Below are 15,269 nucleotides of genomic sequence, written 5' to 3'. Positions count from 1 at the left end.
CAGGGAACAGTATCCTGTGTCTGAAGTACAGAGGAGAAGGGTAAAGAGAAGAGGGAAGGCTGTTGGAGATAGCAATCATGATTATGAAAGGCATTGAACACTATATTGGGATTTCATTTTCAACCCCTAGGAAATGGGAGCCTCTAAAAAAAGACTCATATTGGAGACTCAATTAAGAGAATAGCATATTTATAAATTTTGAAAACTTATTGCTTAGATTTTAGAAAGTGTTTTAATAAAGAAGCATAATGTGGTGGTGGTAAGTGTGACTTTCAAAATCAATTATGTAAAAGATACTGTTATCTAGATGAGGGCAATGATTTAAAAACAATGCAGTTGAGTGGAGAAAGGTCCATTTGCATATTGCTGAGCTAGTACCCTCAAAGAGCTGAATGATCTTCCTTTAACTCCATAATCAAATGAGTAAAATGAAGATTCTACATGTTACAGATTCAGAGAATGAATGAAATGAAATATAATGACACCCATTAGGACTACAGTGAAATATAATTAAGCACATTTTGGATTATTCATTGTCATCAAGAAACAATGAATTTGTTTGAACTTTATATTAGAGGCTTTTATATGCCTGGGTATGGCATAAGCCTCTTGGAGGAGATCACCATTAACCCTACTGTAGAGTCACCAGAACTTACACAGGACTGGGGAAACAGACTCTTGGAGGGCACAAACAAAACTTTGTGTGCACCAGGACCCAGGAGAAAGGAGCAGTGACCCCACAAGAGACTGACCCAGACTTGCTCATGAGTGTCCAGGAGTCTCTAGCAGAGGTATGGGTCAGCGGTGGCCTGCTGCAGGGTCGGGAGCACTGAGTGAGGCCTCCAGGTTAAACAACAGGGAGGAAACACAGCCCTGCCCATCAACAGAAGATTGGATTAAAGATTTCCTGAGCATGGTCACCCGTCAGAACAGGACTCAGTTTCCCTCTCAGTCAGTGTCTCCCATCAGGAAGTTTCCATAAGCCTCTTATCCTTCTCAATCAGAGGGCAGACGGAATGAAAACCGCAATCACAGAAAACTAACCAATCTGATCACATAGACCACAGCCTTATCTAATTCAATGAAACTATAAGCCATGCCATGTAGGGCTACCCAAGATGGATGGGTCATGGTGGAAAGCTCTGACAAAATGTGGTCCACTGGAGAAGGGAAGGGCAAACCATTTCAGTATTCTTGCCATGAGAATCCCATGAACAGTATGAAAAGGCAAAAAAGATAGGACATGAAAGATGAACTCCCCAGGTCAGTAAGTGCCCAAAATGCTACTGGAGAAGAGTGGAGAAATAACTTCAGAAAGAAGGAAGAGATGGAGCCAAAGCAAATGTCCAGTTGTAGATGTGACTGGTGATGGAAGCAGTGTGCAATGCTACAAAGAACAATATTGCACAGGAACCTGGAATGTTAGGTCCATGAATCAAGGTAGATTGCACGTGATCAAACAGAAGATGGCAAGAGTGAACATCAACATTTTAGGAACCAGTGAAATAAAATGGACTAGAATGGGTGAATTTAACTCACATGACCATTATATCTACTACTGTGGGCAAGAATCCCTAAGAAGAAACGGACTAGCCCTCATAGTAAACAAAAGAGCCCAAAACTCAATACTTGGTTGCAGTCTCAAAAATGACAGAATGATCTGTTTCTTTCCAAGGCAAACCATTCAGTAAACAGTAATCCAAGTCTATGCTCCAACAAATAATACTGAAGAAGCTAAAGTTGAATGGTCCTATGATGACCTACAAGACCTTCTGGAACTAACACCCAAAAAAGAGGTCCTTTTCATTATAGGGGACTGGAGTGAAAAGTAGGAAGTCAAGAGATACCTGGAGTAACAGGTAATTTTGGCCTTGGAGTACAAAATGAAGCAGGGCAAAGGCTAACAGAATTTTGCCAAGAGAGCACACTGGTCATAAAAACACCCTCATCCAACAACACAGGAGAAGACTCTACACATGGATATCACCAGACAGTCAATACTGAAATCACATTGACTATATTCTCTGAAGCCAAAGATGGAGAAGCTCTATACAGTCAGAAAAAAACAAGACCAGGAGCTGACTGTGGCTCACATCATGAACTCCTTATTGGCAAATTCAGACTGAAGTTGAAGAAAGTAGGGAAAACCACTAGATCATTCAGGTATGACCTAAATCAAATCCCTTATGACTAGATTATACAATGGAAGTGACAAACAGATTCAAGGGATTAGATCTGATAGAGTGCCTGAAGAACTATGAATGCAGGTTCGTGACATTGTACAGGAGGCAATGATCAAGACCATCCCCAAGAAAAATAAATGACAAAAGGCAAAATGGTTGTCTGAGGAGGCCTTACAAATAGCTGAGAAAAGAAGAGAAGCTAAAGGCAAAGGAGAAAAGGAAAGATATACTCATTTGAATGCAGAGTTCCAAAGAATAGCAAGGAGAAATAAGAAAGCCATCCTCCATAATCAATGCAAAGAAATAGAGGAAAACAGTAGAATGGGAAAAACTAGAGATCTATTCAAGAAAATTAGAAATACCAAGGGAACATTTCAAACAAAGATGGAAACAATAAAGGACAGAAATGGTATGGACCTAACAGAAGCAGAAAATATGAAGAAGAGATGGCAAGAATACACAGAAGAACTATACAAACAAGATTTTCATGAACCAGATATCCACGATGGTGTGATCACTCATCTAGAGCCAGATATCCTAGAATGCGAAATCAAGTGGGCCTTAGGAAGCATCACTACAAACAAAGCTAATGGAGGTGATGCCAGCCAATTTGGAAAACTCAGCAGTAGCCACAAGACTTGAAATGGTCAGTTTTCACTCCAATCCCAAAGAAAGGCAATGCCAAAGAATGCTCAAACTACCGCACAATTGCTCTCATCTCACATGTTAGCAAAGTAATGCTCAAAATTCTCCAAGCCAGGCTTCAACAGTACGTGAATTGTGAACTTCCAGATGCACAAGCTGGTTTTAGAAAAGGCAGAAGAACCAGAGATCAAATTGCCAATGTCCCTGGGATCATCAAAAAAGCAAGAGAGTTCCAGAAAAACATCTGCTTTCTGTTTTACTGACTATGCCAAAGCTTTTGTGTGGATCACAACAAACTGTGGAAAATTCTTAAAGAGATGGGAATATCAGACCACCCGACCTACCTCCTGAGAAAGCTGTATGCAGGTCAAGAAGTAACAGTTAGAACTGTACATGGAACAACAGCCTGGTTCCAAATTGGGAAAGGAGTCTGTCAAGGCTGTATATTGTCACACTGTTTATTTAACTTATATGCAGAATACATCAAGCTGGAATCAAGATTTCCAGGACAAATATCAATAACCTCAGATATGCAGATGACACCACCTTATGGCAGAAAACAAAGAACTAAAGAGCCTTTTGATGAAAGTGAAAGAGGAGAATGAAAAAGCTGGCTTAAAACTCATCCTTCACGAAACTAAGATCATGGCAAATAGATTGGGAAGCGATGGAAACAGTGAGAGAATTTATTTTGGGGGACTCCAAATCACTGCAGATAGTAACTGCAGCCATGGAATTAAAAGACGCTTGTTCCTTGGAAGAAAAGCTGTGACCAACCTAGACAGCATATTCAAAAGCAGAGACATTACTTTGCCAACAAAGGTCCATCTAGTCAAGGCTATGGTTTTTTCCATTAGTCATGTATGAATGTGAAATTTGGACTATAAAGAAAGCTGAACTCAGAAGAATTGATGCTTTTGAACTTTGGTGTTGGAGAAAACTCTTGAGAGTCCCTTGGACTGCATTAAGATTCAACCAGTCCATCCTAAAGGAAATCAGTCCTGAATATTCATTGTAAGGACTGATGCTAAAGCTGAAACTCCAATACTTTGGTCACCTGATGTAAAGAACTGACTCAATGGAAAAGACCCTGATTTGGGGAAAGATTGTAGGTAGGAGGAGATGGGAACTACAGAGGATGAGATGGTTGGATGGCATCATTGACTCAATGGACATGAGTTTGAGCAAGCTCTGGGAGTTGGTGATGTACAGGAAAGCCTAGCATTGTGCAGTCCATGGGTTTGCAAAGAGTTGGACATGACTGAGTGACGAGCTGAACTGAACACTTTGCTGTAACCCAAAGACATTTACAAAGTAGTCTCAAATAGAAGCATTCTTCTCTCAAGACATGTGGACACTGGGGGAAAGCAAGGATAGGACAAGCTGAGAAAGTAATGTGTGTATATAGTCTATCATGTGTAAAATAACTAGTGGGAAGCTGCTATAATATAATACAGGGAGCCCAGCCTAGTGTTTTGTGACATCCTGGAGGGGTGGGATGGGACTCAAGAATAAGGGAATTATATATATAATGACTCATATATAATGACTCATTTATTGTGTGGCTGAAACCAGCACAACATTGTAAAGAAATTATTCTGCAATTAAAAAAAAAAAAAAGCATTCTTCTCTATTCTTGACAGATCTTGAAGCCTGGAGTGCTGCAGTCCATGGGGTCACAGAGAGTCGGAACGACTGAGTAACTGAACTGAACATAAACCACGTGGCTAGCCACATAGCCAGTCTATATTTCCCAGATACACCGTAGTTAAATGAACCACTTAACTGAGTTCTGCACGAGGGAATATAGCCAGAGTGATGTGTAGCACTTCCACACCTAGACAAGAAATTCCTCTGTACATATTTCTTGTTTTATTGCCTCCTGCCACTGAATGCAAGTGACTGTCCTGTCCTAGAAAAAGTAGATGATGCCTCAGTTCATGGGTGAGATACCTAAGAACTAGACACACTTTCCTTGAACTGTTAACTTGAGTGATCAGTAAACTGCTGTTGTTTTTGAGACATTGTATTGGTTTTGAGACACTGGGGTCTGTTTTATTTGGAAGCTTAGCTGAACTGAATACAAATGTATTGCATTTGAAATTTCTGTAACACAACATTTACATTACAATGATCCATGAGAGAGAAATAAGCAGCATCCCTAGATTACACAGAGGAGAAGCACCTGATTCAGAATGAGAAGGCTGAGAAAGCTTTGCAGAAATTTATCTTGAGACCAGGAGTTTGATGAGATCGAAAATTATTGGGAAAGGCATACTGAGAGTAAGAAAGAGTCATATATGAATAGAAGATTAAAGTCCAGACTTTGTAAATTTTGTTTGTTGACATTTGGATTCTTGGAAGCAGAGATATCAATTAGTTGGTCTTACTGAGATGTATTGATATTAGTTCTATTAAAGGTTATTTTGTTAAAGGTATAACTCTAAGAAGGTTCTTTTGTCTACTGGATCAAAGGAGGTCTTTATTTAATTCATACAGGCTTTAATGATGTGAGAAAACATTAAGCAAGCTTTAATTCAGCTACCCATGCCTTCTACACTACATTTTGAAGCAATTAAAAGTCCCTAGGCCAAGAAAAGAAAGATTTCCTAGCATTACAGTAAGGGGACTGCAGAGACTGTCAACAGAGAAGGGGAGGTAAAGGTATTTTGACAAATTGTGATGACAAAGAAAATTGGATTTTCCCTCATTTTGTCAGAGGAGGAAAAGCACTTCCTTGGGAGTGTGAGAAATACAGCACAGACCAAATTCATCTTCTGTTACCTAAATGATTCTCCTTTGCATTTCATATAAATTTTAAAACCAACTAGTTAATTTCCAAAAAGGCAAAATAGGTAGACATTTTATTGGGATGACTGTAAAGCTACATATCAATTTATATAGGACTGACATCTTTATAGTACCAAACACTGTAATCAGTAAACATCATAAATCCCTATATTTAGGCCTACTTTAATTTTTCTTCTTGATGGTATGCCACTTCTTTTTATATACAGTGGTAGCACTTGCAGTTCTGTAATGCTGCTGTTGAAAAATTATGATGTGGAGATATCGTATACATTTTATTAGATTTATTCCTAGAAATTTCCTGGCTTTTATCTATTATAAAGTGGTAATGTTTTCCCCACTTAGTTGATAACTTTTAGAAATGTCATTTCTAGTTGTGCATTGCTGATATAGGTGGGCAGTTGATTTTATATACTGATCTTATAGTCAGTGACCATGCTAAATTTAATTATTTGTTCATTCTTTGGATTTTCTCTAATCACAGTCCTGTCGTCTTAATAATGGCAGATCTGTCTCTCATTCCTTTTCACGACTTACAACACTGTTAAGATCTTTAATACAATGTTTAATAGAAATGTCATAAGCTCACATCATCCTCTTATTCCTAATTTCAAGCAGAAAGTTTTCAGTATTTCATTAATAATAATGTCTACCAAATATTTTCTTAGATACCATCTATTAGGTAAAGGAAATTACCTATATTCCTAGTTGAGTTTCTTCTACTACAGAGTGCTGAACCTTATCAAATATTATTTACACATGTGGCAATGTTATCATATGATTTTCCCCCTTTAGTACCTTAATTTCCTTAGTGAATGCATATATACTTTCCTTACATAGTTTTTTTCAAACAATCGGATGTTACAGATATTTTAATTAGGTACAAAACCCACTGAAACGGAAACTCTCTGTATGGAAGAGTTTAATCTTTGCTGGAAAATTCTATTTCTATGAATCTATAACTTTATAGAAGGTAAAATTTTTTTATAATACATAGTTATATATGCTTCAGAATCACATAGAACTATTTTAAACAATTTACACAATGCTTTCTCCAAGGTATGAGTTTTTTTCACAAACATTAATATTTTTGCTCATTTTCAAAATGTTTGCTTTCCAGATTCACCATCTTAAACATACTACCAGAACTTTCCTGTCAAGTGTTAATAAATAAGCATCTCATAAACACCTAGTAAACAAAAAGTGGTAATTCCACTTTTGAGAATTTAAACTTCAGGTCCCTTGACACATTTTTGGAATGATGTATGTTAAGTCATTGTAGTTTTATTTGTTAGAGCAAAAAGCTGGAGAAAGCTTATATATCAGAGTAGGCTACATTAGGCTGAAGTAACAGACAACATGAAGATTTTAATCATTTAAAGCAGTAAAGTTTTACGTGGATTCTGCTTAAATAATTCATCCATCTACTTATGGAACAGGAACTGTCTGGAAATGGTGAGGGCTGCAGTGATGGAAAAGAAAATGACAAAATATACCCCATGCTATAAAAATTCTGACCACATAAGTTCTAGGTTTTTTTTTTTTTTTTTGGTGGGGGGTGGGAAGCAAGGCACTTGGCCAATTTTGGCCAATGAGAGAAGGAATCTGATTACGATTCTCTTCCATGGTAGGAAATTAAATATTGATGAACTATAATTAGACTAACCAGTCTTCTTTTCAGATCACAAACCTTTGGTTTCCTTTCTCAGATACTCACTGCTCTCCCTCCAATGGCAACTACTAGAACACATCATCAATTTACTTCTTTGCTATTGAAGCCCTAGGTCTCAGTCATTCCAATTTACCACGTGCAGATGGACACTCTCTACCAGAAACACACTAGTGAAATAAGGACAACAACTCTGCTATGAACACCTCCATTTAGATGGAGAAATAGCGAGAAACATACAACAATTACTCATATTTAGCAAGGCCAATTCACGCTAGTCATATAGAGAAAAGAGCATTTGTCCTGAAACTGGGGAGTAAGCCTTTGATCTGTCTTCCTTAGAGCGGTCCCCATGCCACAGTTATCCATGATCCTTAAGTACCCGCTCTGGGAGGCAATTCTTTTTCCATTATCTTCCTAGGCTACAACTGAAGAAGATATGTGACAACTTTTTAAGTGGTGAAAAGCTTTCTCAGCCCATTTTCTGCCCACAGAGTGTTAGAAACACAATAGTCTACTTCAGTTCCAGTTAACATTTGTCTTAATAGGATTACTCTCTGAAATAATTTGTTGACCTCTTATTTGATTTTATTTCAACCAGTACTATGTAAATACAAATAGCCAAACTCACAACTCTTCCTAAGACATCCCCCTCTATGTGTACGTAACTGTGCCTACCTTGAGCTATCAGTCGTAAAGAAAAGTACACTTAGTCTTTTTCTTTTCTATCTTTTCTTTCTTTTTTTAAAATAAACTGTCTTTCTAACACACTGAATCTACTGCTAGCCACTTAATCTGTTCCCAGCTCTTGTTTTATGGTCCATAGGTTTTATATGATCTTTGCTACAAGGCTGATTTCACAGGCTTTTTCTCTTAATTTTGCCTTTTATTGTTAGAAATCAAGACACAATTTCCACTTACAAACCACAAGTCCTAACTTTCAGGACTATCTTCCTTTCCACTTTCCCTTTCAAACTGGCAATTTCTGCTCTGGGCTTTTTTCTTCTTCTTCTAGTTAACAGACAACCCACACTACTCATATTCTGTTTCCCAATCTTTTCACCAAACTATGAAGGACGTTAGTGACTTGTCAAGTTATTGCAGACTACCATTTTATCACTGTTTCTCCAAAACTTAATGTAGACCTCTATCCTTCCAACTTAAAACAATTCTTGCCATTTATTTCCTAACCAGGATGATGACAACACACAGGTCTATGTTATGGTAGTGCACAAATTCTGGTATCGTTTTTCATATCAATTATGATCATCTAGTAATGCTATGGCAACAAATGAAAAAATATATGCTTTGTGCATTTTAGCAATTGTGTTTCTCATTCACACATAGCTTTTAGCACAGGTCCTAATTATTATACTCATATGGAAGGAGTACCTTTTTCCAGGTTGAAAAGGAATTGTACTGGTTCTCTTGTCTGGTTGAGAGAGAAGGGGAAGGAGACAGAATACGACAAAAAATATTCACTGTCCCTTAAAGTTTTTACCGTAAGTGATACGTCATTGTCACTCATATTTCACTGGTCAAAACAAGACATGTGGCTGGAAAGGACTAGACAAATGTGATCTCAGAAGTCAGGAAATGGATATTGGTGTGAACAATGACACAGCCTACTACAAATATTCACCAGTTGGGGGGTTGTAAATTAACTGTGTGAAATCCATATAAAGAATCACAAGCTGTGGTTTTAAAAATAAGAATGATGACTTATTATATGTATAGATATGGAAAGACCTCCAAGATCAGTGTCTTTTAAAAGAAATTTAAGTTTTGAATAGCTTGTATAATATGCTAAATTCTGTGTGAAAAGAGAAAGGCATAAAGTCTGTAAGAATATCTAAGAGACTGGCCAGAGAGAGTAGACTATTCACTATATAGTACTTTTTATTCTCACATTTTGAACTACATAAATGTATTTCCTCTTCAGAAGTTATGTTAGATACATTTTTAAGGGACAAATTGTTTTGTTTTTAAGTTTAGAACAATCTGGTAGATAGCACATGACTGACAACTATATCACAGAAAGTGTCAAATAATATAAAACTGCTGGCTTGGAGAAAATAAAATGTTCAATTTATGTCTAACTCTGTTATTTATTTTTGTTCTTTACCCTAATATCCAGGTAACCTTTTTAATATAGAAATATAAAAGCCATACCTATGTCATTACTTAATATTCAGGGATTTTGCTAGTAAAGGTCCTGTTTTTACAAACATAACCATACTGATGATACCCCATAGTATTTTGTTCACTTTGGGTTTCCACGTCTTTGTTTCTAAACTGTTTCTCTGAATGATGTAAGGAATGCATTACAGGTATGTAGGTATAGCTGGAAACCTACATTAAATTATTTTTAAAATCTCAGATAAACTAGTTCTAACACTGATAATGACATTTTCAATTTTTTACCTTAAAATATTTTGTTATGAAAGAAAACCTGTATTTTAAATAACTTACTGTTTTTTCATAGAATGCTAATGTACCAGAAATTATAAGTTTCATTACTAGAAAGTCTGTGTCAAGCAATGAGACTGGTTTTCGAAATCTATTTTATACCTACCATATAGCAAAACTTCTAAACTCAATACAGTGTTCTCAAATACATTAAATACACTTTGTTTTTTAAATTTACGAATTGTTTTCCAACATGAAATCCTGACCAAGGTATGTGACTAGTAAATATTAAGCTGTTCTTTCTACAATGGTAGAATGTTTTAACTTTTACTATTAAGTAGAAACTTCAAAATCACCTGCTGGACATTTATCAAGTTTAGTGAAAACGTTCTAAAACATACATTTTTGTACTGAATTTCAGATATTCCAACTGAAATAAATAATAGTTTTTACTTATATTTTTGGTGCTAAGATTTTGAAAATTTCCCTAATCACGAGGGCTTCATGTTGTCATTAGCTCAATACTGTACATGCGTAGACAAGTTTCATCATTAATTTTGTTTGTTTTTAGTCACTAAGTCATGTCTGACTCTTTGTGACCCCATGGACTGTAGCCTGCCAGTCTCCTCTGTCCATGAGATTTCCCAGATGGGAATATTGGGGTAAGTTGCCACTTCCTTTCCCAGAAGATCTTCCCGACCCAGGCATTGAACCCACATGTCCTGCTTGGCACCAGATTCTTTACCACTGAGCCACCTGGGAGTAGACTGCTAAAGAATCTTCTTGTTAATTTAAAATTTAAACAGATTTCTTGTTACATGTACTATTTTAACCTCATCATATACCCAAGAAAGAGACTATTCTACACGTAGAATAGTCTATTCTGTAAACATGTAAACTATTACAGTTTACATGGAAACTGTCGCCTGCAAACCATATCTGAGATTTCACTTGGAGTAAACTTCCTATACGCAGAAATTAGGTCCTTGTCACAGAGTATGTTTCAACTGTAGTTGACCCTTGAACAACACAGGTGTTAGGGATGACCACCCTCTTTAACTGTGGCTCTGTATTTACCAATTATGTAGTACTGTACTACTACAGTTTACATGTAAACCGAAATGTCAGTTCATTTCTACATGCAAACTCTTAGTTTACATGTAGAAATGAACTGACATTTCAGTCAAGGTTTGGTACATCGCTGATGTTTACATTATTCATATCACATGTGATATGAGGGTGAATTTGGTTGTTAATGAAATCATGGATGAGATGATAGAAACTACCAAGCACTGTAGTGAAAGTTGCTCTTCTATATAATGAGAAACCCAGTTTTTCCTTACAACAGATCAGGAGCTACATTAGGCATAGGAAAATCTCGTCTGTGGAATAAAGGCAGATACCCTTGTTAATCTACACAAAAGATTTTAATTTTTAAGTTTATTTTTAAAATAAATACAAATAATGTTCATCTCTCTTTCTAATAACTCTCAGTGTCTACTAATTGCACTGGTCCATGCACCCCTATGGGCTTCCCAGGTGGCACACATGTGGTTCGACCCCCAGGTTGGGAAGATCCCATCAGGAAGGAAATGGCAACCAACTCCAGTATTCTTGCCTGGGAAATCCCATGGACAGAGGAGCCTGGTGAACTACAGTCTATGGGGTTGCAAAGAGTCAAATATGAGTCAGCAACCAAACATGAACTCAGGCACACATTATCAACTAATAGTAGAACAGAGAAGCTCTCATCACTAAAGATGGTGGAGTAAAACAATGTTTTCATATAAAAATAAAAACTCACCTGCAAACCATATCTGAGATTTCACTTGGAGTAAACTTCCTATACACAGAAATTAGGTCTCTTCTCACAGAGTATGTTTCAACTATAGTTGACTCTTGAACAACACAGATGTTAGGGATGACCACCCTCTGTAACTGTGGCTCTGTATTTGCTAATTGTGTAGTACTGTACTACTTACTATTGAAAAAAGCTGCATGTAAGTGAACCCATATGGTTCAAAGCCACGTCACATCGTTCAAGGGAGAAGTCACTGTATCTTGCCACAACAGTAACCTCATCATATTATTTAGTTCAGCTTGCAGTGAACTTTATAAAAATGAAATCAGATTGCAATTAATCTTCTATAAGCTTATTTTTCTGTTCAATATTATTTAAGATACATATATTTTTTACATATGGCTCCTATTTATTTTCAGTGCTTTAAAGTATACAATTGAGTAATTGTACTATAATTAATAATCAGCCTTATTTTTGATGACTATTTTTTTCCTCCACTTTTTTTTCTTTTCAGTTACAGCAGTGCTGCTAAGAACACTCTTTTCCATACGCATTAATACATGAATGATCTTTCTCTATGGGTGGTTGTAATTCTGCACATACACATTCCAGTTTACTAGCTTGTTTTTGTTTTTCAGGACTCCCATTAGCATGTTATGAGTTTGCATTACACTATATTGCCTAAGCACTTAGTATTTTCAGACTTTAAGTTTTGCTAACCTGGAGGATTTGAAATAAGATCTCATTGAATGATGATATCTATCTAATCAAGCTTCTTATATGCTAAAAAAATTTAAAAGGCATTATCTAATACTGGAAAAAATAGTTGGCACTGTCAGAGAATACTGTATTTAAAAGTTAATTTACCAAAATAAATAAACTTTTTTTTGTTTACAACAAAGTTTTTACTATTATGCACTTGCCTATTAGCTCAGATGGTAAAGACTTTGCCTGCGATGCAGGAGACCTAGGTTTAATTCCTGGGTCAGGAAGATCGTCTAAAGGTAATGGCAATCCACTCCAGTATTCATGCCTGGAGAATTCCAACAGAGAAGCTTGGTGGGCCCCAGTCCATGGGGTCACAGAGTTGGACACGACTGAGCAACTAACACCTTCACTTTCCTTTTCAGTTCAGTTCAGTTCAGTCGCTTAGTTGTGTCTGACTCTTTGCGACCCCATGAACTGCAGCATGCCAGGCCTCCCTGTCCATCACCATCTCCCAGAGTTCACTCAAACTCATGTCCATCGAGTGGGTGATGCCATCCAGCCATCTCATCCTCTGTCATCCCCTTCTCCTCCTGTCTCCAATCCCTCCCAGCATCAGAGTCTTTTCCAATGAGTCAACTCTTGGCATGAGGTGGCCAAAGTATTACCACGACACAATTCAGTGATGTTCTCAGGGGTGCCTGGGGCTATTACTGGGCTCACCAGAAAGTTCGTTGTTTTTCCATAGGATGTGATAGGAAAACCCCATAGAACTTTTGGGTCCATCCATAGATTGTTTATCCTTATACTACCCAGTCTCCAGCTACCTGAAACACTTTTTACTCCTCTCTTGATAGCATCTATTCAGCTTTTTCCCTCTCTTTGTATCATATCACTTGCCCCTAGTGGTGCCAGCGCCCTCTTAGTGGTGGTTTCTAATAGGCAAGCAACTGAAGAACAAAATAACCAATCTCACTTTAAAATATGGATAGATGGATGTAGATATTTGCCTTGCAGTTATGATGCCTCCCCCTTCTAATTATTAAGTTCCTGGATTTCTGTTTATGGGTGAGTGTCAGTTCTCTTACACTCTAAGATAACTATTTTAGTTGCCTAGAGATGTTTATCTCATCTTATTTCAGACTTTAAAATATCTCCTATAGGTCTTAGTTATTAGTGACTCAACTTAGGGAGAATTGCTTAAAAAATTAATGCATTAAAAAAAAAACTTTTTTCATGACTAATTTAAAAATACTATTTTGATTATATCTTAAGTGCTCCTTTTTCTACAAAAAGCCAAAAACTATTTAATATTACATTTTTGCTAAGGTATCAGTGAGCTTTCTTTTAGCATTTGTAATATGCCTGTTTTCATTTTTTGAAAAGGGCAAGTACTTAAACAGAAAATCAGTTTGTTTCATCTATCCTAAACACGAAAGAGAAATCATTTCAGAGCGAGTTATTAAAGTGTTAGCAGTAAAATAGCAGAGAACTGGGCAGAGTTCTAAATACAGATTTTCATCTTTATGCTACAGTTTTGCAAGCCTATCAAATACTGTAGAATGTACCAACGAAGGAAGTGACTATCTACTTAGAAATTGCTCTCATAGCCAAATACATTAGTACCTGATTTCCCCTGCATAAATTCATCATTGTGTATATGTAAACATTATCCAGAATCCTCAAAGAATTCCATTTAGGAAGTAGATTATGCATGAAATTAGTTGATGCATTAATCAACGCATCAATTCCCAAACATGCAAAAGTAGAGTTATCCTCCATGTTGCTTAATTCACTGTGAGTTTTTCACAACAATTTTTGAGTTCTACAGAGATTGATCTAACTTCAATTGCTAGGCCCAGCTCTCATGCTAAATATTAGAAGCAACAAATTTTAATTTTACAGTAAGAAACATTTTAATTTTAATTTAATTTTAATTTTACAGTAAGAAACAGTAAGAAACTAAAAGTAAGCTATTCTATGTAAACCAATATTTGGCATCATATCCTTATTTGAGTTATAATAATCCTCAATCATGCTGATAAAAATATAAATTCTTTAATTTCCCCTAAGAATATGAATGAAAACTTCTTAGGGGATTATGAAACACAAGAGCTAAACGAAGCTTTCCTGAAGCATAATGAATAATAAAAATGAGTACTATATAATACATTTGAAATGAAGGAAATTTAAGTGCACATTAATACAATATCTTTTAAAAATCTTTCTTGTGGAAATGAAAATTTATCTATTACCAAAGGTGGTAAATTGAGAGGATTGTCAATCTGGATAAAAGATTATAAACAGTTTCAATTTTTATACAAAAGAGTTTCTTTATACAAGCATTTCTTTCTTCACATCCACAAGACTGTAAAATTTCCTGAAATATAGAATTTAAAATTGGAAAATAAACTCCTATAAGCCAAGTGATTTCTTTAGTTATATTTTTGGTTTAAAAGATAAAAGCTCTGTTTTAGCCCCCCAAAGATTGTCTTTTCTCATATTCTTCTTGGGCATATTATTGTAATTTGAAAAGAGATTCTGAAAATAGAGGCAATAAAACTGTTTCTGCTTGCATGCTGTGAAATTCTCCCCACAAGGTTTTAAATTGAACTTGCTCAACAGGCAGGGAGAACCACCTTCTTTCTTCAAAGACATAAGAGGATTTGCTCGGTAAAAGGAAAAGGTCTAACAGCATTCTCTGAAAGGAACAGGTTGAGTGAGTCTGTGATCGCCACTCCTATCAACTTTCCTCCTATCATCAGAACACGCCAAGGAAGCCAAACTGTGCATGCGACGTGTGGGAGTCAGGTAAACCACAAGCTAACCTAACTATCTACAAAAAGACATCTCAAAAAGATAAGATGATTTGATTTATACATTGTGTGGTTTGAAAGTCCAAAAGAACCATGGCTTAGCATATGAATAAATTTCACAGTCAGCTACAGGTAAAACTGGAAATAAATTCCTTTCTCCTTAATACAAGGAAGCATAAGATTTACTTTGACCCTAGGTTGAGGGGAGGGAGGAAGGTAATAGAAGGATAAGG

At 36.4% G+C, this 15,269-nt stretch overlaps 2 long non-coding RNA genes across 3 annotated transcripts in view; one reads left to right on the top strand and one right to left on the bottom strand.

Annotated features, from left to right (window-relative positions):
• Positions 1 to 15,269, bottom strand: part of LOC147374048 (uncharacterized) — a 364,526-nt gene that overhangs the window by 3,490 nt on the left and 345,767 nt on the right. The gene's annotated exons all lie outside the window — the stretch shown is intronic.
• Positions 1 to 15,269, top strand: part of LOC147374049 (uncharacterized) — a 294,066-nt gene that overhangs the window by 277,367 nt on the left and 1,430 nt on the right. The window contains exon 3 of the long non-coding RNA XR_015162381.1: positions 14,846 to 15,031. This is a non-coding gene — a long non-coding RNA (uncharacterized LOC147374049). The remainder of the gene's footprint in view (positions 1 to 14,845; positions 15,032 to 15,269) is intronic.

This window comes from Bos grunniens, chromosome 4 (genome assembly GCF_055505025.1).
Source record: "Bos grunniens cultivar Pamir isolate PY7600 chromosome 4, Bosgru_T2T1.0, whole genome shotgun sequence".
Classification (NCBI taxonomy): domain Eukaryota; kingdom Metazoa; phylum Chordata; class Mammalia; order Artiodactyla; family Bovidae; genus Bos; species Bos grunniens.
Note: the sequence above shows the minus strand (reverse complement) of the source record. Positions and strands in the feature narration are given on the sequence as shown.